At 37.6% G+C, this 26,042-nt stretch overlaps 1 long non-coding RNA gene across 3 annotated transcripts in view; it reads left to right on the top strand.

The window, feature by feature from the left end:
• The window catches only part of LOC120753203 (uncharacterized), a 43,748-nt gene that overhangs the window by 16,677 nt on the left and 1,029 nt on the right, over window positions 1-26,042 (top strand). For all 3 annotated transcript variants that reach the window (XR_005701012.2, XR_005701013.2, XR_005701014.2), the window contains 2 exons: window positions 7,456-7,512; window positions 20,536-20,662. This is a non-coding gene — a long non-coding RNA (uncharacterized LOC120753203). The remainder of the gene's footprint in view (window positions 1-7,455; window positions 7,513-20,535; window positions 20,663-26,042) is intronic.

The raw sequence follows: 26,042 nt of genomic DNA, 5'->3' as shown, positions 1-26,042 counted from the left end.
TTTATTGCACTAAATAAATGTCAAGTAGATGAGTTCAGGTTACACATTAATTTTGCTGTGTTTAGGGAGCTGAAATCCTTAGCAACCTAGCAGTGTCTGTGTGTCACTGTTTGGATCTGTGGGGACCAGTTGAGGACCAAGGCATGGAATTTTGACATATGGATGATTTCAGCTTACCTATAGATAGACCAGAGTGCACATAGCTGCCTAAAGGATAAATTCAACAGCTGCAAACCAGCTGGCCAGTTACACCGTACGCTCACAGCCTGCCCACTCTCTTCATTAAATGAATGGGAGAGACTTTGGCATTTAAAAGACATATAGATCTTCTGTGCCTGTCCCTTATAGGCAGTGGAAATTGAATTTTTGTGCATTCTTGAATGAGTAAAGGGCTAATCAAAATATTACATAGTCTTGTGTTTCTAGATAGTAGAACAAACTAACTGAAATTACCATGGGTTAAAATAATGTGGAACTTACCCCAGTAAGTTTAACTTCTTTTTGTGATGGTGGACGAATGCATACATCACCTGCATATTATAATTCAGATAAAACAGAGAAATTACCCAGATAGAATTATGTATACAATAGTCAGACTCATCTGTTTCTTAGGAACCAGTTTTGACGATTCAGAGGATCAAAGAGCCCTACGTAGGCATGTTGTAACCCATGCACTCAGAGATTTAGTCCACAGTCTTAGCTAACACAATCAGTGTGTACATTAATTTTTTTGTATGTATAGGCAGAAGATAATATAAGAGTCCTGGAGGTTTTCAAATCTACTTGTGCTCAGAATTTTATCCATTCTTTACTGATTCCGCTATACATAATTTAAATACCCAAACCAGGAAGTTGTAGTAATTTATCCTCCCCTGATTTCTAAGTTTATAGGGAGCACCTTACTCAGAAATTCAGACTGGGCTTAGCAAGAGCATGGCATAAATCGTTTAGGTATGATGGGTGTGTGGGATAGGTTTGTTTTTCTTATTTATTAGAATTCCAGCAGTCTCACACAATTCTTTGACAATCTCGGAGCACTCACTCACCCTTTCACAAAACCACATAGATACAAAACATTATTAGTCAGTTGTTGTTTAGTGCAATCACCAGAAACGCTAATGCTTCCTTCTTTCCTAAATACCTGCAACATGCTAGGAAGACCAGCTATTTTCGTGTCTTGAATGACTAAACTGATTGGATCGTTACATCAACAAAATGTAAGGTGACCATAGACTCCACTTTCATGTTTCACCTTCAGTTAGACATGCACTCATTTTTCAAAGAGTGGTTAAGAAAGCGTATGTGCTTATTGATTTAGAAGACTTTATTTTAATATTTATATGCATAGGCTGACAGGTTCACATAAAATTATTAAGAGAAACAGATAACTTGACATTTGTTTTGCATTTTACTCAGTTGAAGAAAGTACTTGGAGAATTGCTTAAAACTTTTTTTTGTTAGCCCCCGCAGGACTTCAAGTGCTGGGTTAAAATATTTTCCTAATGCTGGGCATGTGATAGAAAATTTCAGGGGTAGCACGGCTGATGACATATGTGCATACACATTGCTGTGGCAGGTACAGTTACTAAGGCATAGGTGTGATTCCTTTTGCCAGCACTTCACATAGCAATCAGCAGATGTACTGGCAAAGGATTTGGCATCTGCTACGGAAATGCCAATGCTCTGTGGATTACAGTCTAGTACTTGGGGTTTATGGTGTTTTTCTGTGTGTTATGGGATGGCAGCAGAGTAGTCAAGCAAATAGGATGACCCAGGAATTAGTCACCCACCATGGTATTTTTTTAATTCTATCTCATTTATTTATTTGTTCATTGTTAAATTCCAAGGAAACATCTAAAGCCTTGCCAACAACTGGTTATGTTTTGGTTAAAATGAAATCAGAAATGCAGGATGCTGTTAAGCCATCCCAGGGTTTTATTTAGTGAACAGCTCCACCTGTGGTAAAATGGTGTTTTAGTGGACAGTCCTATGCTCCTGAACAGCTGGAAAATCAGAATGAGATGCAGCTGGTGGCTAAAAGAGCATGCCACATTATGGGAATTTCTACTGAAGTCCCTTGTCCATTTAGAGCAACAGCTCTGTCCTGTGACAGCTGGTGAGTGGGTCATGACTGCTCTGAAACCTCAAAACCATATTAGGCATAATAGTCAGAGATCAACCTGTTCAGAGAGTACAGGGCAGAACTGGTTGTCCCACAGTTGTGCCCTCCACTTCGATGCACAGAAATAGGAATCTGAAAAATGTGCAATGCTACAGGGATATAAAGCAGCAAATCTCCCCTAGGGTGCATAATCAATTTTTTCTCTCATGCCTATTCTCTCTTTCAGTACTGACCAAAACAGAATGCTTTTAAATCACTCTGTCAATCCTGGCAAATACTGGACTTGGCCTGTCGATGTTAACATTGACTGGGAAAGTGTTTGATGCTTGCAATGTCATGAACACTAGATTTTTCGAGAATATAAAATCAGGAAACATTATTCCAAAACAGTGTATTCACATTAGGGAACATAAAGTGCTCTGATTACAGCCAGTTTGGAACACTGAAGAAATACTTTCAAAGAACCTTGAAAGCATCAGACATGCTGTTGTTATGACACTGGTAGGGGAAATTTAAGTCTCTCAAATCCTTACAATTTTTCTCATAAAACTTACTGAATGAATGCAAATCTTGATACAGGGCTACATGATTATTAACAGCTTGGAGAAAACTGAAGGCCATTGTTAAAGTTTGTATCTGAAAAATGTTAGGGGAGGAGAATTTTGCATATTCTTGAGGCAGGATATGAGGTTCGTTCAGTAAATGTTGTAATAATTATGGAAGAGTGTAAGAGATTCTAATCACAAAAATTCCTGAACAATGCAACTGAAATCTGTGAAGAGGAAGGTCATTCAGGAGGACAAGAATAGTGTGGGACATTTGTAGAAGATCATTGTTTGCAATATTTTCTGTAACACTAAAAACATGGTATTTCTCAACTCTTCTGCTCTTAATGCCCATAGTCCATGAAAGCACCATATTAACTTCGAGTTAATCAAATCTTTTAATTTCTTGTTTATTTGTGATCCCTTTTAAGTCCTTATAAATTGTAACATTTGCTTTGCTAGGAAGTTACATTGCTTATATGGCTCCGTGTGATAGAAAGAAACAAGGCTGAAGTCTCAATTTAGCTGCAAAAATCCAAAAGACTTTGCAAAAGAGCCTGTCAGAAAGACATCTTCGCATTTTTTTCCTGTTAAAAAATACAAACAGAAACTATTTGTGGGTGTTTAATTGGAGGATTTCTCAGGATTTACTTTTTAGTTAAAAGCAGAACAAGGACTTCAAAAGGAACAAATAACTGCTAGGATGCCTACACAGGCATTACCAGAGTTAAGGTATTCTGAATAAACATCTTAAGAATAAATTTCCCATTTTTCAGATAAGTGTGGCTATCATATTGTCTAGTTGGCTTTTTTTCCTAATGAAGGAGTTTTGGAAGGACACTGCTATTTTGGTGTGGAACAAATTGTAGATCAACTCAGCTGAACCTAAGAAAACGGCGCTGTACTTTCCCTGGAACTCCTCACTGAAAAATACCTGGTGCCTGAGCTGCCCCTGTGCACCCTGGCTGCCTTTCAGTGCACCTCGCCTCAGATGTTTCCAGCACTCTTCTTTTTCCCTTCAGCCCACACCTTAGATGCTGGGAGTGCCTCCCTCCATCTTCCCTGTGCTGTTACTGGGGAGAGCTGGGCTGATGAAACCTCTTCTCTGGCTGGTGGCACCCAGCCCAGCTGGTGGCTGCAATCTCAGGGCTCATGCAGTGCCTCCCCAGGAGGCTGTGCCATGCCCTGATGGCAAGCGCCCAAATTTCAGTCTTTTGTAGTTGAAGCACTGACAGTGCTCAATTCAGCAAGTGAACTTCATGAAATTTGTGGGAAACCAGACTTGATGGGACCTCTGGACCTTATGACATTTGAATGTGACTGCTCAGTGAATTTAAGAGGTTTGTGGATTTTTATGAAAAATATTTCTGGGATGTTTCTAAGCAAAACATTTGGGATCAAGTAAGATGTCTTTGCCCATGAAGCCGATCAGGGGATTGGAGCATTTCTCTTATGAGGGCAGGCTGAGGGACCTGGGCCTGTTCAGCTTAAAAAAAAAAACCAAGAGAGGGGAGCTCATCCATGTCTGTCAGTATCTGATGGGAGGGTGTCAAGAGGAGGTTTCCAGGCTCTGCTTAGTGGTGCTGAGCAGTAGGATAAGAGGCAATGGGCAGAAACTGATGCACAGGAAGTTCCACCTGAACATAAGGAAGAATTTTTTTTAATGGGCAGTTGAGTGAGCACCGAAATAAATTGCCCAGAGGGGGTGTGGAGTATCCCTCACTGGAGATACTCAAGAACCACCTGGACCCAATCCTGTGCTGCGTGCTCTGGGATGACCCTGCTTGAGCAGGGAGGCTGGACCAGATGACCCACTGTGGTCTCTTCAAACCTGATCCATTCTGTGATTCTGCAATTCCACGACCCTCCCTCCTGTTTATGCTAACAATAAATGTGAAATAGTTACAGCTGAAGAATTGATGAGAGCAGGCATGGTTCTTCACACACGTGTGCACTAACATTCAGTTTATGGGGGAAGCTTCTGTGTTGGGAGGAGGAAACAGGAAATAGTGTTTTCCAGTGTGTAGGCTTGTAACATCTGAAAAGCAATAGTTTATGGTAATGGGTGATTCAATGGACCTTCTCTGGAGCAGTAGCCATGGCAACCCCTTTGCACTGGACCAGTAGCTCTTAAAACCATGAGAGATGAATGAATTTATACAGGACATTTGTATGCATTTGCTAAATACAAGATTTCATTCCATGTTTCAAAATTAAATTTCTAGTATTAGTATTTAAACACAGTCCATCATATAAATATAAGGGAATTATGTATTTTTAATCTTATAAATCTAGCTACAACACTCTTTTCCCAGCAATATATATTCTGGTCTTTGTTAAGTCAGACTCTGTTATTAACTGAATCTGCATTCAATCTGTCAAGCGCTTGAAAAAAGAATCCAACTTGTAATTTTCTCAACCCAATTTTCTTCTCTGTGTATGACTCCATGTGAAACTGTCTCAGGAGGTCACTCACTGGCAGTCACCATTCAGTATTGTCCACGACTTCTCTGATGTGAAGCTCTTACTCGTCCTTCTGATCCCCTGCCATACGAAAAGAAAATTACATTAGTGTTGATGCATGCAACCAACCTGTATAAGATCTGCCTTATTCCTGATTACTAGAGCTGTCATTAAAAAAAGGAGCCCTGAAGTGAACAAACAGAAAGTAGTTTTATTTTTCCTGCTGTTGTTAATATAGTGAGAACAAGGGACCAGAAATTTTCTGAATGTATTTGTTCCAATAATCCATTTCTCTTACATTATCTTTCTAGCGATTTCTGTTTTGTGCAGGAGGTAATCAGCAAAAATGCTCCTGTATTTTATTTAATACTGACAATTACCTTTGGGGGGAAAAAAAAAAAAAAAAAATTGGAGTCTATTGAAAACATCCCCATTTAACTCCAAAGACAATCCTTGAGGTAGGATTGTATTTTTAGGGGACATTTTTAATCTTTTATTCTCCTAGAGCCAAAGAATCTTCAACACTCAATAATCTTTATCATCCAAAAGTAATTTACATTTAACAGGAATATTTAATTACTTCATTGCTTAAAAAATAAAGCCCCAAATCAAATACAGTGATTTACACCTCATTCGACTGAAGATTTTGCATGTTCCCTATTCTGAGCTAGAGAACAACTCTTTGAAATTCTTAGTTTCTGATTCATTTTTTATTTTCTCTTTAGTTTATAATACTCTTCAATGGTTTCTACTGTAATCAAGAAATGGAAAACAATTGAAAATATTTAATGGTGGAAACCTCTTTAGTTACAGGCAAAAAAATGGAACTTTCAGAATTCTTCATCTTGCCTCTGAAGTAAATATGCAACAAAATTTTTAGCTTCAGATCTTTTTTCTATACTTATGCAACATCTCATTTATGTTTTTATTTTACTTCCATAGAAATTTAGATGTTTTGTCTTCAGAAAAGTGCATTCTCCACTCATGCATTCAAGTGATAGCTGCATGGAGCGGCTGATTTGGAAATGTGAGACCTCAGTTGTCAGCAGAAATAAAAGGTCACCTTTCATTTTGTGAAGCAGGATTTTGAGGGCTAAAGATGTCTGTGCTGGATATCAGGCTGTGTTTCCTTGTTTGTTAGAGCTTATGTAGTGTGAAATCACCTGCTTTGACTGTTCCTTATGTGTTCTGTGTGACAGTGATGTTGATTGTCAAACCCTCCAGGATATCTAGGAGAGGAAAATGGACAGGGAGGCATGCAGAAAGATTCTGCTGCTTGTGCTCCTTCACTAGTCAGCATCTGTTAAAAATAAACCAGTCCCCCAAAAAGGAAAATTGAAACTGGGTTCTAAGTCATAAACAAACTAATCTGTTTGTGTGTGCTTATGTGCATACCAAGTAGGGATACCAAGTTCTCCTTGAATCTGAAAAACACCATGAACTGGCATGCAAAGGAAGTTGACAACTAATTCTTTTAGCTGCTCTTTGTCTCATAATAGCATAGAAGACTCCCATATAGGAGTTACTGAGAGAAAATGCAATGGATTTCCTATGTTTTATTGACTAAATACCAGCTTGTGGGACAGCTCCATACTTCCTGAACTAGGAATTCAGCATAGAAGGCTTTGTGCTATTAAAAAAGCATATACATCCAGGGTCTGTGGCTCTGCATATGATAAAATTCAAATCTGTCCTCCATGTGTCACACCTGTCTATCAGGGCCTGACAGGATTGTCCTACAAGACCACCAATAAGGCATGTTCTGATTATCTGCTTCAAATTTGGGACTGTATCAGCTCCTGTGACCATAGTAGCTGTAATTATACTGCCTTTATTTTGAATTTTTTGTTGCGGGAAGCTGCAAAATACTTTACTGTGTATTGTGGTAATGCAAGTCACACTTTCTTAAAATCAAAATTATTTACGGATTCCTTTTTGACCTAACCTGGTTCTGGTTTTTATTGCATGTGAATAAAAATTTTTGATTTGATATAAAGCAAGGTAATACATTGGAGAGGCTATGCTGAATAAACTATTTTACACAGAGTTAAACCCCAGCAGGTTTAAAGCTTTTGTCACTTTGCTTTTGATAAAAAATAATTATGTATGTCTTCCTTGATTTTTCTGTCACAATGAAGAACTTAGATCTTGATTTTGCTAGCTGGACCCTTTAGTCAGACTATGTCAAGGATTTTATTTACTACTGTGACTGAAAACACTTTCATTTCTGCCTTAGGGCTTCTATGCATAATTTTGACAACTCGCTCTTTATCAAACAAATTTTGTCAATCTTTAAAGCTGCTGTTTTCCTTATTTACTTGCAAGGTTTGAATATCCAGCTCCAAGAGGAAAGGAAAAGCCACATGAAAGAAAAATGTCAAGGTAATTTAAAACCAAAGGGAGGAGGTTTATACTTTTCAGGTCTTTACAAGCTTTGCTCTGCACTCCTGTTTCGCTTTTCAGCTACAGCCTTTTGTGTTTCCTTTGGTGCAATATTCTCACCGCTCTACCTCAAGTTTCACTCGTTTCCACTAAAGCAAGAGGAAATCTTTATTGTTTCATGTGGATATAATCTCCAATCTATCAGATAAGCTCTTTATTTAGTGGATTTTCTCACTGGTCTCCTTGCTCAAGACTCCTTGATTGCCTCATGATGAAGTTTCCAGTGAAGCTAAGAGTAATATTTTATTCCTAAAAAATCTTACTTGGTCTGAAACCCCATGCACAGTGGTATTGCCAGTTGTGCAATTCATGAGTAACTGGCTGGATATTTTGTGGTGGTAACTGAGGGAAATAAGTGTATAATGGTTCTGAAGATCTTTGAGAAAGCATTGATTTATGCACTGACCTTTCATGGATTTTGTTGAAGAATTTCCTTTTGAAGTAAGGATGTGTTCCTGAATCAGGGTGGCTCCTGTTCTGAAATAGTGCAAAACCTGGCAGCCTCCAGCATTGATGATATGTTGATTTATCTGTAAAAAAAGATAGTTCGGCTACTTCAAGTATTCTCAGTCACAAATTAACCATGGCTTGTGCAAGTTATTTTTCTGTATATTTCAAAGCACAAGCATCGTATAGTAAACTAACTTGTATGGAGACCTAATCTGCCACAGACTAACTGCTTCTGATGCCCAAACTTGTGGTTTAGGTATACTCCTTATACGTCCTTGACCTTCGAGCTGTACTTCAAAAGCAACTTAATGGGGAGGCGTTTGTGGGAGGCCAAAATGCAGAAGAAGATTTCTTTGAGGAAGCAGTTGGGTTTTTTTATTATCGCATCTTTTTGATAGTGTTCCTGTCTTATGAAACCTCTGAAATAGCATTGCACGGTGATTGGATTTGGTTTTGGAGCTAAGAATTGATTTCAACAGATCTCAGATCCCTCTTGGAATTTTAAAAAGTTGTGTCAAAACACAAATAAAACTGAAATCGGGATAAGGAAGAACTGACAGTTACATGGCAGTAACAACTTTTCTTCATTATTGGAGTAACTCTAAAAAGTATGTAATGAATTTTATATAGATCCAGAACGGGTAACATCAAAGATCATTCTGTATGTGAATGGTGATGCAGCCCTCGTCTTAAAATGCATTAACAAAAGGAAGTAAGTGCAGAAGGCAGATGTAGAAGTAGTGCAACCCTTTTTCCCTTTGCCAGATGTACAGAAAATTAAGAGACTGACTCAAAGGTAAATATTTGAAGATAGTGATACCGATAATGAAACTTTTTAAAGACTGTATTTAAAATTGCCACTTTCCCTTAGGCACATACCCGTCAAATTCTAAACCTATTGAGGAGTATATTATAAACCAAAAAAAACCTGTAATTCTCTTTCCTTTTTGCAGTTTATTCCCTAAAACTAAATTTTTACAAAGACTTAATATAGAACTAATATATATAATTCATAAAGACTAAAATAAATATTCTATTATATGGATTATAATAAAAACTAATTTTTTTTTTTGTTGAAGGAGAAGGGATGGGAAAGAAAGAGAAGGCATCAGTGGTACTAGGTACAGGCTTAGAAAAACTTATTTTAAGTTTAACTGCCTTTAAAGTAGCACTGAATTAGACCCCGTATCTGGATGTTGATACCATGACACAAAACATCCTTGCATCATCAGAGTGATATTAGAAAGCCCTAGAATTTTCTGTAACCTGAGTCTGCTAATGCAGTTATGTTCAGATGTTTCCATATTTCTCTGCAAGTCTCTGTGTGTGTGTGCATGCTCATGAATGTTTCTCAGTTTTTTCATACTAGTGTCAGCTCTGAGAAAATTTTAAGAGCTTATACTTGCTCTCCTGGAAAAGAAAGTTTGTGGGGTTTGTTTTTGTTGGTTTTTTTTTTTTTTTTTTTTTTTTTTTTTTTTTTTTTTTTTTTTTTTTCTTTTTTCCCCTAGTTCAACTGAAAAACTCACATCACTATTGGATGAAATTCTGAATATGTTGTTTTATTTTATTTTGCTCTTTTCATAGTTACTATTTGATAACCCCCAGCATTACCTAACTGCATGCACTGAATCTTCTCCTCATTGTTATTTATCATTGATTTATTAGAAGGAATTCAAGGTTAGTCATTAGCAAACACTAGCCATACTTTCTTGCTGACACAGTATGCATTTTTCAGCAGTGGGAGGAAAATTCCCTGACAGAATTGTCTGCTCTTTGAATGCCGCCCATAGAGAGGCAAGAGGGAGAGAGAGATTCTCTGAACAAAAGAAGCAAATCTGCTTTGACAGCTGCCAGTGTAGCAGTGTAGACCACACCGCTTCAAAGCTGCGATGCTCTCTCCCATCAGCATCACTATCGCTGCTGCTGGGCTTTCTCTGGTCACTGCAGGGAGAGGATAAGTACCTGAATTCTCAAGTATTTTCTATTATTCTCACTTCCTCCTGGCTCAGGTGAAGACATGATGCAGAACTGTTATCTGCAGTCCTCCCTCACTGACACAGGCAGGTAAATTTGTAAGCCTGGTCTGCTAGCTAGTGATAAAGACTGTCTCTGGGCAGGCGAATTAATAACAGGTCCAGGACATAAACACTAATAATGAAAACATTTTTAACCAATATAGCTGATGTCAATAATAGCCTATATTCAGCTACCTAATAGAAAAAACATTATTTTTACAGTGAAATACTTGTAATTTCTATTCTTCCCTTTTCTTTCCTGTGTGAGCAGAAAAAATGTTTACTAGCAATTAATTCTAGCGACTCTCCCAGTCTTCATAGCTGTGTAAGGTAGGAAACCACAAGGCAAGCTGCCAAAATTGTGCAGTGAGCCATGTCTAGTGGCTCTTTAAGTCCTTGTAGTGAAGTTATCAAGGCAGAAGTGAAAAACAACCTAATGTCTTTTGAGGTGCAAACACTGCAATGGGTTCACATTATGTCACTGTCATGCTTATGAAATATAAGAGACACAGAGGATTTGTCTCTTTCATCAGCTAACTCAGCTCTTTCAACAATGTTGGTGCCATGAAAGCAGGTTGAAAAAGAAAATAAAAAAAAGAACTGTGACTTAATTTTAACAATCTGTGTGACTGAGCCTATTCCTGATCTTTGTCAGGCCTGGGTATTTTCTGGTATACTTTTTCAGGATTTTAATCTCCATTGTGAATAGGCTGGCTATCCCAGAAAATGGAGATCGAATATGGAGGGGCAAAAATAAGGGAGGGAATGGCTCTGATTCAGAGTTTCTTATTACTAAGTATATACATGAAAAAGGGGGTAAGTTCAACTGGCACTTTACTAAGACTTTGGAGGGCAAAAATGACTCTCATTCCTTTAGTGGCAATAGCTAAGGAAATCCAAGGTGATCTGAATTATGTTCTGTTAGATATACTAGTAAGTAGAATAAATATTTAAAAAAACACAGAATACTGCATGCAGTATAAATACAGAATTCTAGAACATTTTGGGTTGGAAGGGACCTTTAAAGGCCATCTCTAGTCCAGTGTCCCTACAATGAGCAGGAACATCTTCAACTAGAACAGGTTGCTCAGAGCTCCATCCAGCCTGCCCTTGAAATAAATATGGATAATGTGAACAGCCTGAAAGTGTCTGTGCCTGGTGTCTTTCCCTGTAGTGAAAGGCTGCACAGCATGTCTCTTCTGCTTGGCGCTCGAGACTCTCATGCCATCACAAATTCAGGTTTGTCAGTCTCCATCTATCAGTTTGCACTGGATCCACCCTTGGGCGGAGCTGTATATCCTGGTTTTGCATGTAGGCTTGAGTATTCCTCCCACCCTTTCAGTTCTAGTGTTAGTGGCAATGCCTTCTGTCTCTGTACACACTAAATCAATGTATGTCTCTATAACCAAGAGGCTGACAGGAAAATGTAACTACACTTGACAGAACCCTCCTGTGTTCCACTGCTCAGAGGTGTTGGAATATGGTTTGTAGTTACTTTTTTGCTGGAAGTTAATAATTACTTGGAAATAGATTGTCATATGCAATTCATTATAAATAAAAAAATATTTTCCAGTATTCAGCATTATCCAAGATAATTTTCAAGATCATTAATATAGGAAAAAATATTTGATAAGGAAAAAGAGAGTGATTTCCTGTAGAAAAAAGGAAAAGCTAAGGCAAAGGTTTTTCTTAGCTTGATCTGTGGGGTACAGTGGTGTTTGTTTCTGTATAAGGTGGTTATGTCTGTATTGTGGTTTAAATGTGTTTTGAATTGGGTTTAATGCATAACATTCAGTTGGGAGTTGTGCTGTGACCTTTCTGTGCAGGAATACTCCCTGCTTATTGTAACACACCTGGGGCTCTCTTGGGGCTCACAAAATAAATTTTGTGTTTCTGAATTTATTCTTTCAAGAAAGCTAGCATTTTTCTGCACTTTGCATGCTTAGAATGTGTAGAAAAAAATATTTAACATTTGACGTGTAACGTAAATAACACGTATTGTTAGTAGATGTCAGTATAACGTGGTACAGAGTACAATGGAAAAAAAAGGCATAGGTAGATGCTCCTTTTTTTGCCTTGGGATTCAGGAGATGTAGGTAAGCTTGGGGGTTTTTTGTTTGGGTTTTTGTTTCTCTGTTTGTTTTCTATTTCATGTATTATCTGTGTGCCTGAGTGCTGCTTTTGAATCCAGGTCTTGTTTCAATACTACCAAGATAAATGCAAGCATTCATGTTACCCTGGCAGGGCTTTGTGCTTAAGCTTTTTATCTGCAAAACAAAGATGCTGAATAATGGCTCACCTTGTAGGCATTATGAGGACAAATTCTCCAGCCTTTGTGAGATAGAGGTACAGGGATAACTTCAGGTTTCGGTTGTTAAGTATTTTTTAACGTTATGTATAATGAAAAGTTGTTCGTCTTAAATGGTGTTCCGTGGGGAAAAAAATAGTGGTTAAGAGCACAGAGAGAATCTTCATTTACCTCACCCTCGTATTCAAATCCAAAGGAATCTGCAGCTACAAAGTATAACATGGTTATTTATCGTGCCATGATCAAAACATAGACTTGGGACAAGGCATACAAGGTGAGCTGTCAGGCTGTATAACTAAACACAGGAACAGAGATGGGGTAGGTCCGAATTGCCTTGGTCAGCTGTAATCGGGAACAGCTCACAGCCCTTTCCCAAACAGACTTCTCTGTGCTGCCTCTTTCTTGGGACCAAAAGGGTACAATGGCTTGTTTTAGCTACAGCAGATAGGCCATGCAAAGCTCCCCACTGGAGACTGCATGAACTGTATTTAGAGTCCATCTCCAGCTGTGTGTTTTGATTGCTATTGACTTGCAGTACTCAATACTGGCTTGACTGACTGGCTGATTCACAGGTTAGTGGCTGAGGCAGGTTTATCACGGAAAGTGATAAACTTCGGATTTTGCCCCACAGTACAGACACAAGTAAACCCTCCTTTCACCCCATCACATGTGCAATTTCCATGAATATACATTTTTATCTTTCTAGACTTTTTATATCTTGACATATGAAGAGAGAACACCAATCTCATCTCCAAAAATTGTATGCCAAGAGACACAGCAAGACACTACCTCCTGTTCCTAGCCCTCGTTTGCCACAGTTATTTCAAAAGATCAAATTCATCCAGAAAACAAAATATAGGTCTATTTTGTGAGGAAAAGAAAGCATCATCTAATTTTCTTTCAAAACAAAGGACAGAATGAGACTCAGGTCACTTTCTTACTTGTTTAGAGCTTTCATTTTCACTATTCGGGTTCCTTTCTATGGTAGCAGAATGTTACTGTTCATTAATCCAAATTTGAATTACGGGTCTAGTACAATTAATGAGTAGCTGGAGATAAAAGTAATTGCATTTTTCTGATTTTCCTAATTTGTCTGAGCACTTTTGGCAGTTACTGTTAGCTGAGCAAGAACTGTGTTCACAGAAATTATTCACTGGGGTATATTCCAGTTACAAAGATGCAGTTCTGGGTCATCTAAAGGGTGTGCTGAAATGAAGTGAGGGAAGCATATAAAAGTTGCTGCTGAAAAATAACCTTACTGAACCAGAATTAATATGGTGTTCAGAAGAAGGGTTTTTTGATGTCTAACTTCAAACATTACTTTCCCATGGATCAATGACTATTTTCATGATATAACATGAAATAACATCAACTGTTTTTGGTTAGTTATTTAATGAAAATAATTGTTTCACAGAAATACTGCAATTAATTTTACAAGGCACTCTCTTTTTTTGGAATGGTTAACTTCACTGAACAATATTGGCATTAAAATTCTATAAACCCAATTTTTTTAATCTACTAAACTGTGGAGAACACCTCTCTTATTTGTGTAAAAAATTCTATTAATCATCAGTAAGATTTGCCATGAATTTGTTGATATATGGAAAGGAACCCTCCAGAGAAAGATCTATGAATTCTTCTCTCCAAAGGCTTCACAGAGCTGATAAAACAGATTTTTGGTTTCTTTATTTGTTTGTTTGTTTTCTGGGTCCTCATTTGAAATAGATTATTTCAGAGTTAGGATTATTTGATAGATTTTACAGCTGGATTTTAAAGAATGCAAGATTCTAGAAATCTTTCCTTTTAAGAATATGATGGCAGAAGGGCTTAAAAATTCCTGCAAATGAAATTTTATACTCGTGTAAATAGTTATGACTGCTTGTTTACAAAAGGAGAACAATGATAAACTTGCATTTCTTTCACTTTGCAGTCTATTTTCATAGCTGTAACTTGTTGCTAACTGCCTTTGTGTGGCAACATCTTCATTTTATGGTGCAGGAAGAAAATCATTTGCTACAATTGAAAAGCACCTTAAAACACTGTACAAATTTCCAGCTTCCCATGGAACTGTGTGGATTAAACAGATTACACCAGATTTTAATCTTTGTCCCTTGCCCATGGCTTCTGAAGGCACTTTAATAATTCATGCCAAGTTTGCCATGCCATTCAGTGGACTGCAGAACATCTGAGAAATTCTTTCTGCATCCTACATGGATATATTCTGAATAGATGTTGCAATAAGATTAGTAGTCTAATTATTGCAATCCACACATGAGGATTGCTGTACTCCCTTTTTCTGTAGAGCTGTCCTCAATTTTTGCGAGTTCTTTGGAAGTGCCTGAGTATAGAGTAATATTCATGATGTAAAGCAATTTTAGTTACTACATCTGTAGTATGAAAGAAAAGTTCTTTATTTGGAGTGTTAAAAAAAAAGTGTTTGTGTTGGGCAGGAAGATGATTTCCTCCAAGGAGTTCGATTTCAATCTCAATATCCCAAAACAAGTGTCTGGGATCTTGAGGTGATTCACAAAGTCTCACACGACCTCTTGTTGAGGAAATAAATATCAATTCCGAAGCAGTGCATTAAAAAATTGTAGGGAAAATGTGAGTGGGATATTGTGCAGATTGGAAAGCACTGAATGCAAGCACAGAATCTGGAGGACTCTAAATCTGAGTAATCATGTGAATCCTTTTATTCAAAAATATGCAGCTCCTGCTGCAGTTTGTGGATCAGCATACCTTGCTGATCTCTATTATTTTTCCCCTGAACCACACCAAAATAAACAGATTCTAGAACCAGAATGTTTTGAAGTAATGCTCTAATGTGTAGACAAATAGCAGTTTTGCAAGCTGAAGCTCCTAGGTCTTACTTGTGATATGAATACTTGAAAAAATAAGATCCTTGTTATAGTATCCTTTCTTGTTTCAGATCCTAAAGATTTCTAGACAAAGGATATTACATCTGTCAAAATACTGTGCTTTCACGTGTACAAGCCCTTTATGTATTTTTTGCATTAAAAAGGCATGGACAGTAGAAAGGTATTTGGAGACACTTCATGTTAGGTTGATTTAAATGTTCTAATGCAATTGCTGAAGGTTTGTCTCTGACAGATTTTTTTGGTAATTCTTTGTGCTGTTTCATTTTTGCCCCATGTGGGTATTATATTCAGATTTACTCAAAGGAGTTTTTTTCTGCCCTTCATTTACACTGAGTGAGTTTACAGGTTTTGTAACTTGACTTTTATAAAGGCAATAACATCTGGCTATATTTATTACCACTGTTGGCACTGTCTAGGAATTTTAGAAGCAAAACTTCATGTATACATTTCTGCCTAACTTATATTTTTACAGATTTCTTTTCAGTTTGTAGGGAGGAATATTCTTGTAAAGTCTCAGGGAATTCCTGGCTCTGTTATAATCCGTGTCTTTAAATTCTTTAAAGAAATATTACTGAACAAACTTCAATTAGTCTATATGGATGAAATTCAAGTGACAGCTTATAACAAAGATCTAGTATACATGATAATTATGCAATATATTTTAGCCAGTAATAATAAGGCTGTACTCAGTAAGTATTGTAACAGGAATAATAAGATCAAGCCATTTCTTCATGGCCCAAAGCAGGGCAAAAATCAAATAAATATTTACATTCTCATGTTCTTATTTTTTTATAAATAAGAATGAAAATGTTCTTTTTTGGCAAATATCTGGTGTCCTAAAGGTACTTTTGAAAACAGATGCCAGATTACCATAAAACATAAAAAGTTTATTTGAACTAACAAAGCAAATCATCACAGTAAGAAAATGCTTGTAGGGAATATTAAAAACAAGACAAATTTCAAAACAACCTTTATGAAAAGTGCATACTAGGGGCATCCTGAAACAAACCTGGATTCCCTGGATGCTGTAGAACTGACCTAGGCAACTCAGAGAGATCCTAAAAAGGAATGAGGGTGTAACGGATGAGATAGAAAGCAAGGAGGGAGAAGCAGCTTACAAGCCAAGAAGCATTTCTTCTTGACAGGAGTCAGACTATCTGGGAAGCAGCATTCAGGCTTCTATCTTAAATGCCCCGGTGTCTTGGGAGTGCAAAACGTGGCAAAACTTGGCATTTCCCGTTTTTCTGTTCTCACAGATAAGATACTCTTCTGTGAGGAATTCCATCTCCGGTATATTTCCTGCCTGGGAGATGTGATCTGAATGTCTATACAGAAAATCAGTACTGCTGATATCCTCATGCGCTGAATGCACAAGATGAACTAAAGTAACTTTTTAAACTAATTTAAGATCATGTCTGATCATTTTTGTATCCAGTCTGCCAACAAAGGCTTTTACAGTTTAATGCCATGGGTTTGATTTTGTTCACATTTGTTGTTTGTCGCTCTGGGCTTGTTACACACTGGGCATGGACATGACAATCAGTTAACTAATTTTTTTTCTTACACAGATGTAATGTAGTTCGATCTTCATTTTCATGGTCTCATTTTTAAGGGATGATCTGTCCCTGTGCTGGTTCAGTTATGTGAAGACACTTGTGTGAGGTTGTTATGGATATCAAATTTGCTTTCATCTGTTGAAACAAGTCCCTCTAAACCCATATTTAGTAGGAAAAGCACAGACAGAACTCAGAGCAACAAACTATAGCAAGTGTCATTTAGTAACAAAACCAGAAAGAAATTTCAGCAATTAAAGCTAGAGGTGTACAACAGTAAAACCCTCTGGAAATTCGCAGTTAAAACTCACTTGGCTCTTCAACCTGCTGAAAAGCAGGCTTATATTTCAAGTGTCTTTGAGAAGAAATTAAAATATTTATCTTTATTTATTTAGATAATAATGGACATAGGGCACTGACAAAAATACCTCTCTCTTAAATTCTTAGAAGTCTTGCAGATTACAGGTCACAAAGTGTATTCCCTTGGTGTGTAGATTTACGGTAAGAAAAACACATGAATGATACATTACATGGCTAATGTTTTCTGTTTTTTTTCTTTTCTTTTCTTTTTTTTCTTTTTTGAAAGCACTGCTATATTTAATACTTTTCATCACTCTTTTAGGTTAATGTTTTTTAGAACAACCACAGTTAGACTGTTGGCATCTCTAAGTTCCATGTAGCATGCGTGAACAATTTTCAGCTAATTATTAGATTTTTGTTTTTTGTTTTTCTTCACTTGCCAAATGATCCCACTTTCATTTCAGTTAGCTTTTTGGCAGACAGATTCAATCAGCTATGAACCTACTATCATTGCTTGTGTCAGTAATGAAGGGCTTGCCAGGGCTTTAATACCACTGATTCCTCTATTTTAGAATTTACTGGATGGCAGCTGTCCTAAAGGATGTTCCAGAATCTTGCAAGGGAATTATTTTGACTCACCATCTTGGCTTAGTGCAGATGATTCTTACTATGTGGGAACTGGCAGATGTACGTGAGAAGGCACAACTTGGCTTGCCAAACAGTTTAGAGCTCTTTAGTGGGTAGAGATAGAGTGTGTCTCTGTGTCCCACCCAGCCTAGAAACCAGGCTAGAAACCAGATAATGCCCATAGGAACCCAAGTGGGTTTCATTCAGATAAACCTGTGGTTCACTTCAAAACAAATTTTTAGTATCAGTTTTCATTCCTGGCTTAAAATGCAATTAACAGAGACTTTGCAGTAGGATGGATTTATTATAAATGTTCTTGTTGTTAATTTAGGATGGGGGAAGCTTTCCAATTCAAAGAGAAGATAAACATCTCACAGTGAGAATGATAAGAAAAACACGATTTCCAGAATCTGATGTTACCAAGTTAGTTTCCAGGTCCTTGGGTACTCTTGGGCTATGAGTTTTCTCATATTATGAGCGATTTAACCTAGAAGTCCCTTCTGGCAAAGTGCTTACAAGTAGCTAATATTTGAATACACATCCTCCAGCACATATAACAACTTTGCAAGCTAGAGGTCCGGAGAGTTCCATCCAGGGGTCCCTTCCTCATGTGCAAATGCCTGGTAGTACTGCAAACTCATCACCATGAAGAAATTTTGGCTGTGATGAGCCAATTTGTAACCACCTCGTTAGACAGCATTTTTGTATCAACTTCAATGAAGTTAATCCTACACATTGGATTGGGGGTTAAGGTATTGGCCTACGTGGTTTGGGCAGAAGTGAGGGAAGAGTGCTATTAGCAGTGCTGCTATCAACTACCACACTCTAGTGCTTAGATCTGCACTATTATTTGGGCCAAATCTATCTGGAGATATGTTCAACTTTGGCAGATGGAAGCTGATGAATTCTCAACTCTGCTGCACATACTCACTGTGGTAATTTCATCCTCAACCAAATATTTGTCAAAAACAGTCTGGCAAAAAATGAGGAATTCTAGGCAAACAATAGGTCAAAAAGTTCCTATGATTTTGGGATTTTTTTTTTTTTTTAATTAGAAGGTGTAAAATTTATGACCAAATGCACATTTGGTTTTGCATTTTAGCAGCTGTGCATGGTAGCACTGCAATTTAATATTGCAGTCACTGAAGATTAAGTTTGAAGTTGATAGCCAGAAATAAACACTCCTGAGTTATATGCAGACTCCTATAAAACAAGCCATTTATGCAAATATACATTTTATTATTTCTTTAAGATAGACCATAGGAGACAAGGTGTACCTTCCAATATTCCCTATTTCTTGAATTTTTCATACAGCTGAAGTAGAAGGCTTTTCCCCACTTCTCAAAAGAATACAAAATTCAGATTTTTGAAGTGTTCCAAGAGAAGTGAACCACAGAAACAATAGTTGTTTTTTTATAAATTTGTTATGTTATTACTTTAAAATTAAGTGATATTCATGCAGGAGCGACTTTTATTTTGAGATCAGATAGAATAGCTGCTGCAAGAACGTTTCATTTTGTTTCACATGTAGCATTTGGTTTTACAGGTAGCATTTGGTTTTACAGGTAGCATTTTTAAAACCTTCTACGCTAATAGAATGGAGTTATAACAGTGCTTGAAAACCAAAGTGATCACTGAGTTCATAAACAGCTCTACTGTCAAAATGGCTTGAATACAACTCACTTGCTTTAGCAATAAAGCTCAAGATTGAACTTACATTCTAGCCCGTCATGGGTTCGTGAGATGTGAAATAGAGTTCAGGGTACAAAAGTTTGCTTTTAGAGGATTTAACATATAGATCAACAGCTGGAGGTCTCAAGTTACTGGAGGACAGAAATAATCTGTGTCCTTGGGTTAGAAAGTCATAGTAGTGCCCTTCTTTTCTTGGGTGAATATTAATTATTTGCCACTCAGTACAACTACTGTCACTGCTCTGGCCTGCAAATTTTCTGTCAACTTGCATAAAGAGAACCCACGGAAAAGTTCCTAAACAGCTTCTCTTCTCCCAGCTGCAATGTGCATTGGGTTAAAGAGTTTTTCTTCTCATAAAGATGCCTGGTGGTGGTTATAAAAACCTGACAACTTTGCTTCAGTTAGACCATTGCATTTAACAGATGCATCATCTGCCTTCCTTTGCCTTGGATAAGAGTTTTCAACAACTGAGTTTTCTAGTTGTGTATGCCATGTATTGTTTTTTGGGAAGGGTACTTAAGGATAGTTTGTATTTCCCAAGATGGTCTGTACCACTAGATCACAGAAATCCAGCTGTCAGCACTGATCATAATTCTGGTGGGTTTTGTTGTGTTGGTGACGTTTATATATATATATATATATGTATGTATGTATGTATGTATGTATTTTAACTCTGATAAAATGTCAATAGTGATGCATATCCTGAGTAAGCTGGCTATATGAGTGTATGCACCAATGCACCTATTTCTCTCAAGAGAAAAAGATTTCTCTCATCTGTGGTTGCCCAGCAAAATTGTCAGAGGGTTGTGCAAAATTGGTTACAAATTACTCCAAAGTAAATGATATAAAGGTTGCAGAATCCAATCAGTAAATGTCAAAACCTAAGGACCAATTTGAAATAAGATAAATAAAGTTAATTACCAACCTCATTAATTCAGGTGATTTTAGGGGGATTGTCTCCATGGCAATGCAGTTTGTGAATAATTATTAATTAATAGATTTGATGAAGATACAGTGTTTTGCCTACATTTTGTTGGCTACTGCAGTAGTGGTTGGTGTCATTCTGTGGTTTTAAATTGATCTGTGGATTAACCATCAAGCAATTAATAATTCTGTTATGTATCTGTCACTTTTATTAGACTCAAGGCCATTAAATGAAAACAAAAGATCATCAGTTTCAAGGGAAAAGAAGGTAGCACAAAACTTTTGCCATGGCATCCATTGAGTTTTCAAAGCATGGATAACCTTATGACAGGGAGAACAGAGGTGAGTGGTGGCGTTGTGGTCAATCTGAAATACCTTTGAATAACTGTGACATGGTTGGGTTGGTTTAGGATTTTTCTAGTTACTTTGATATATTCTTTATTCCTTTCATTACTGCCCGAAATCCTAGTTTTGGCCGTATCAAAAGCACAGGATACTAACTTTGTATGCCTGTGCTTTGGGGATAAAGGTTGCTGTACTTCAGCAAGAAATCCTGTTATGACAGCCTCTCTGTGGAGACTGATGGAATGTCTGTCATTCTGTGGCCTTCTACCTTCTCTTCGAATGGCAGCCCTTTGTTCATCCTCTCTGCTAGATTTATTCCCAAGGGAAAACCCTTGCACACTCACACCCACACCATAGTGAGCAAAAAAAGGGAAGAATGGGGACAGAGCAGTAGCCTCAAGAGTCTTGTCCCATCACTTGATCATGTGACTATGCTAGAGGAGAAAAAAAAAAGTATTAAATGTGATTCTGCGGCCAAAATGATCCTTCTCCTCCTCCATACCATCTGCATCATCTGAGAGCCAGGCTGTTTTGAGTTACAGAAATTTGAATTAACTATCTCAGATAGTACTTGTTTTGAGCCTTCTAAATTGTGACAAAATTTCCCACTACTTTAGCAGGCAAAAAATATGAAAAGAAGCACAAAAATTCTGGCTTCCAAAATATCAGAGAAAGGGAGCAAATACTCTACTAGGATTTCAGTTGGTTGAAGCGGAAATTGTAAATTCATTGGAGCAGTCAATATTTTTTTGTAGGAATTTTTTTCTCACAGACCTTGTATTTGACTCACTCAGTTCTAGCTAGTAAAAGTAAATAAGAGGATACAAAGCCATTTGCCCAGACAGGGATAATATTTGCTTAATCTTTTGAGTGAACTACTGGCAGTAGGTACCTGTATGCATGTGTTTTCCTCATTTAAAAGAAAGAGAAGATGGCAACACATTTTAACACATTTAATGTGGGGTTTTTTATTTGGTTGGATTTTTTGTTTTGTTTTGTTTGCTTTTGTATTGCCAGATGTTTGAACTGGATGGCCTACCTGTGGCTTCTTTTTGGGTGTTGGGGCTGTTGTGGCTATTTACAGCCTTGGGGAATCCTCTCCCTCTTTCCCACCACATCACATTTCCCATCCCCCCACAAACACAGGCTCAATGCCAGCCATTGCACTTTAATATATGTTTTATATCTATCTATATATCTATATATATGTGTACAAAAAGATGAAGCCATGGGTCTGTGAAACAGTACTGTAAAATTTCTTCTTGGTTTTCTTTTTCCTGAAAAGTACCATTAACATAAGCATTTTTATAAAAGGGTTTATCTTGCCCTGTTCCAATCTCAGCAATTATCTTGTGGTGGAAAATATTTTAGGGTATTATCACAGGATGAACATTAAAGCAAGAACTTTGTGCAGGTGTCCTCCCATACTAGTGGAAGCTCATAAAAGTCATGATTAGTCCGATACCAGAACACACATTTAGTTTGGTGTCATTTGTTGCACAGATTTGAATATAACAAGGAATTGTGTTTTTAAAAAAAACACGAGTACCCATGATACTAGCCATGTGCAAGCCAAGTAGAGCATTAATGAATATAAGTGATGTCTATAATGGCAGTGGTACTGGTCACTGATAAGAATTTGAAAGTAATGGTTGCTTTTCACATTACTGAATGTAAAAGGTGCTCTTAAAGCTCTGCATAGGCAATGGCAGTCATTAAAATATCTCCATGTAAGATCTATCCAGAGGCAGAGATATTTCTATCCATATGGCAGTAACTATCAGGCCTAGACTGCATAGTCCAAGAAGGAAAAAAAAAAAAAGCCTATGAAATTTTCGTTAGGAAACTCTGCGTTAGAAAATCTGTTATCTAAAGAGAATGACTAGGGAAAAGAGACTAGTTTGTCATAGGGCCCCCTATAATCCTCTATACTGTAGACTTCTACACATAATGGTCTGTAGTAAATAAGGGAAATGGAGCATGTAGAATATTGGGTTTTTTACTAAACTAACACCTTGAAAAATTCAAGTTCCCTCTGTGATACTTGGAGTACTTTCCTGAAAAGGTATCTAGCAGGTAGGTAGGTAGATGCATACTCTGAATGTAATAGGCTGTAATATATACCAGAAGGATGCTAAAGACTAATCAGAAGTCTGATGCAGTCTAATTTTTTATTATAGTGTGATAAATCATCCCTAGTTTCCCTGCAAGATGCAAAAATATGCTACTACCTTAATTAGGCAATTTAATACAAGAGACTAAATTTATTCACATCTGGTTCAGCGGCTAAAAATTTAACTGGTAAATGCTGCAGACCTTTTGACAACTGGGAAAATATTCTGACTGTTAACAGGAGGATCTGATTCATTTCAGTTTCTCCAAAATATAAATACTTTTTGAATATAGGAAACATCCCAACCTCAGTCTGTGTCTAGAAAACTTTAATCAATATCTAAAAATTAGGTTAAGAAGAATAAAAAAAGTGCTAATTACCAAATGGATGCCATGTAAAAATAAGAGGTGACTTTTTCTGAGGAATGTGAACTGTAGCTTCAGTTGAACACCTACAGGGTAGTCAATGAAAGTTACAGCTGGAGATCATGATAACATTTCTGCTGGTCTTTAATCCTTTTCTCTTTTCACCGTCCATGTTATGCTGTGATACAGATTAGCTGTAAATCAATGTTAAGGCTGAAAATTCATGTCAGTGTGTGCAGACATGGTTTAGGTACCAAGTGGACTGCACTGTTATGATGACAGTCATTGCACCGTGGAACTGAAGCACAGTGGGGAAGACAGAGGCAGAGATGCTGTAACTCTTGACATATTTTCATCTGGGTAAAAGCAGCCACGGAAAAAACTCAAAAGACTATTTTAGCATTCATGTCTCCCATCCCACGTTCCTTCAAAATGCTGGGTAGAGAGCCACAGCGTTGGAAAAGTAATCTCTGCAATAGCTGATGTATAAACCTTTAAATATAGCAAAACCTTGCAGTCCAACATTCTGATCTGTAGTGAAATAAACTATTAGTTGAATTGGTACAAATATTTGGCAGTCTACAAGATGTCTATAACACTAAAAAAAGATAAAAATTCAGCAAACTCTTCTTAAGGACAAGATGGTATGATGATACCAGCATTTGGCATTGTAAGAAAAATAAAGTGCCTGTAGCATTAGCAATCCAGATACTGTGTAATAGAAATCCAAGAAATATTGCAGTATTTATAATTGAGTTTATTATATTAATTAGATAAATATATTAAGATATATATACTGATATTTATACGTATTTAACAATAATTTATTTATATTTGTAATTAATTTTTATATCTAGATGAGATTAAATTAGTTACAATATATAATACAGGAATAATCTGAAAACAAAACATGCCCAAAAGAAAGCTTTTGTTGAATCTAGAAACAGTAAAGTGGAATTTAATAATCTCATAATCATGCTATTTTCCACCTATTATGTTCTCCAAAATGACTGTGATGGGCCATTATAATATTCCAGTGTCCAGAAGCCAGTCTGAGCAGACTGGATTTATCCATCATAATTTTGTGGTTCATTAGATTTTTATATACTGTGGTAGCAAATAAGGAAGCATTGGGAACCCTTCCAGTACTTATATCAGTGCTTAGATAGTTTTAAGGCCAACTTTCAACCTCTTTGCTTACTTATTTAAAAAAAAATCCTTATTCTCTGTGGAGTAATGAAAGAAGAAACCTCTTATCTTTACAAGGCTGTATATTTTTTTTTTTTCCCCAATAGTATATTGTCTCCTGAGCTGAAATGTACAGAAAATTGTGGCTGGCTGGAATTCTACATGTCCAGGTTATGGCCTTAAATATAGTGGGCATTCATGTCATTGAGGTGTTGGTATGAAACTATCAAAGACAAACTTAAATGCAGAAATGAAAGTGGCATTATAAAAGTCAGTATTGATGCAGAGTTAATGGGATTACAACTAACTGAGAAAACATTCATAACTGAGAAAATCGCTGTCTGTGAGCACTATGCACCCTTTCATTGCAAAGGAAATCAATGACCCTCCTTCAGCAAACTACAGTGGGCTTGCATGATCCTCCCCACTTTCCCCTTCTCCACCTCTAGCCTGCTCCGCACTTCCTCTACCATTTCAATACTCCGATACCAGGCCCTGTGCAAGAGCTTGGTGGTGAGGCATGCTTTGATCCTACTGGGAGCTCCTGCAAGGCTGAGGTGCCAGCAGCACTGGCAATACCAGGACAGCAGTATGTGCTGCTTGGGCAAGGTGGGGCAGGAGAGCAGGAATGGTGAAAGTCACCTGATAGCTTTGGAACATTCCTTTTCTGAATTGGAAGGGACCACAGTGGGTCATGTAGTCCAGCGTTCCTGCCCAAGCAGGGTCATCCCAAAGCACACAGCACAGCATTGCATCTAGCTGGTTCTTGAGTATCTCCGGTGAGGGAGACTCCACACCCTCTCTGGGCAACCTGTTCCAGTGCTCACTCACCTGCACAGTAAAGAAATTCTTCTTCATGTTCAGGTGGAACTCCCTGTGCATCCGTTTCTGCCCGTTGCCTCTTGTGCTATTGCTCAGCATCACTAGGCAGAACCCACAAACATCCTCTTGTCAGCCTCCCTTCAGATACTGATAGGCGCCAATGAGGTTCTCCCTCAGTTGTCTCTTCTCGAGGCTGAACGGGCCCAGTTCCCTCAGGCTGTCCTGGTAAGAGAGATGCTCCAGTTCTAAAATCATCTGTTGCCCTTCCTGAACCTGCTCCAGAAGCTCCATGTCTCTTGCTGAGGAGCCCAGTGGAGCACACGGCAGTTCAGACGCGGTGTCATTATGGCTGAGTAGAGTGGGACCCCTTGACTAATCAGTCACCTGCGAGTACCTGTACAGGTCTTAGCATGAACTCTGGCTCAGAGTCTTTCAGACTCTGAATAGGCCCTGTCTCCCCCCAACTCCTACGTATGTGACAAAGTCCACTGCCATTTGTTAAAAATAGTTTGGATCAGGAAATAACCATTCTGAGGTCCCCTTTCCCCAGTTTTTTTTTCCAATGCTTTGGAACAAGAAAACCTGGATTAACAATTCCCTTCATTCTAGGGAAAATTTTGAAAAAAAACCAGGCAACAAATATAAAGGCTTTAGATATTAAGTCCTGCACTGAAATCCAAATAAAGTAAAAACCCAGAGTAAAAACCTCTGAAGAACAGCAATTTCCACCCAGTGCGTCCCTAGCCCTTTTTTTCCCCTTAAAATTCACCCTAATTTTGCAATCATAATTAAATAGCATTGTCTTTCTGAAGAATATAATCCTTATATTTTTGTTGAGGTTTACTTAAATTGTCAGTCACATAGTGCTGAAATACTTAAGTAAGGTAGG

The sequence above is a fragment of the Hirundo rustica genome, chromosome 5 (genome assembly GCF_015227805.2).
Source record: "Hirundo rustica isolate bHirRus1 chromosome 5, bHirRus1.pri.v3, whole genome shotgun sequence".
Classification (NCBI taxonomy): Eukaryota; Metazoa; Chordata; class Aves; order Passeriformes; family Hirundinidae; genus Hirundo; species Hirundo rustica.
This window is presented reverse-complemented; position numbering and strand designations above follow the sequence as displayed.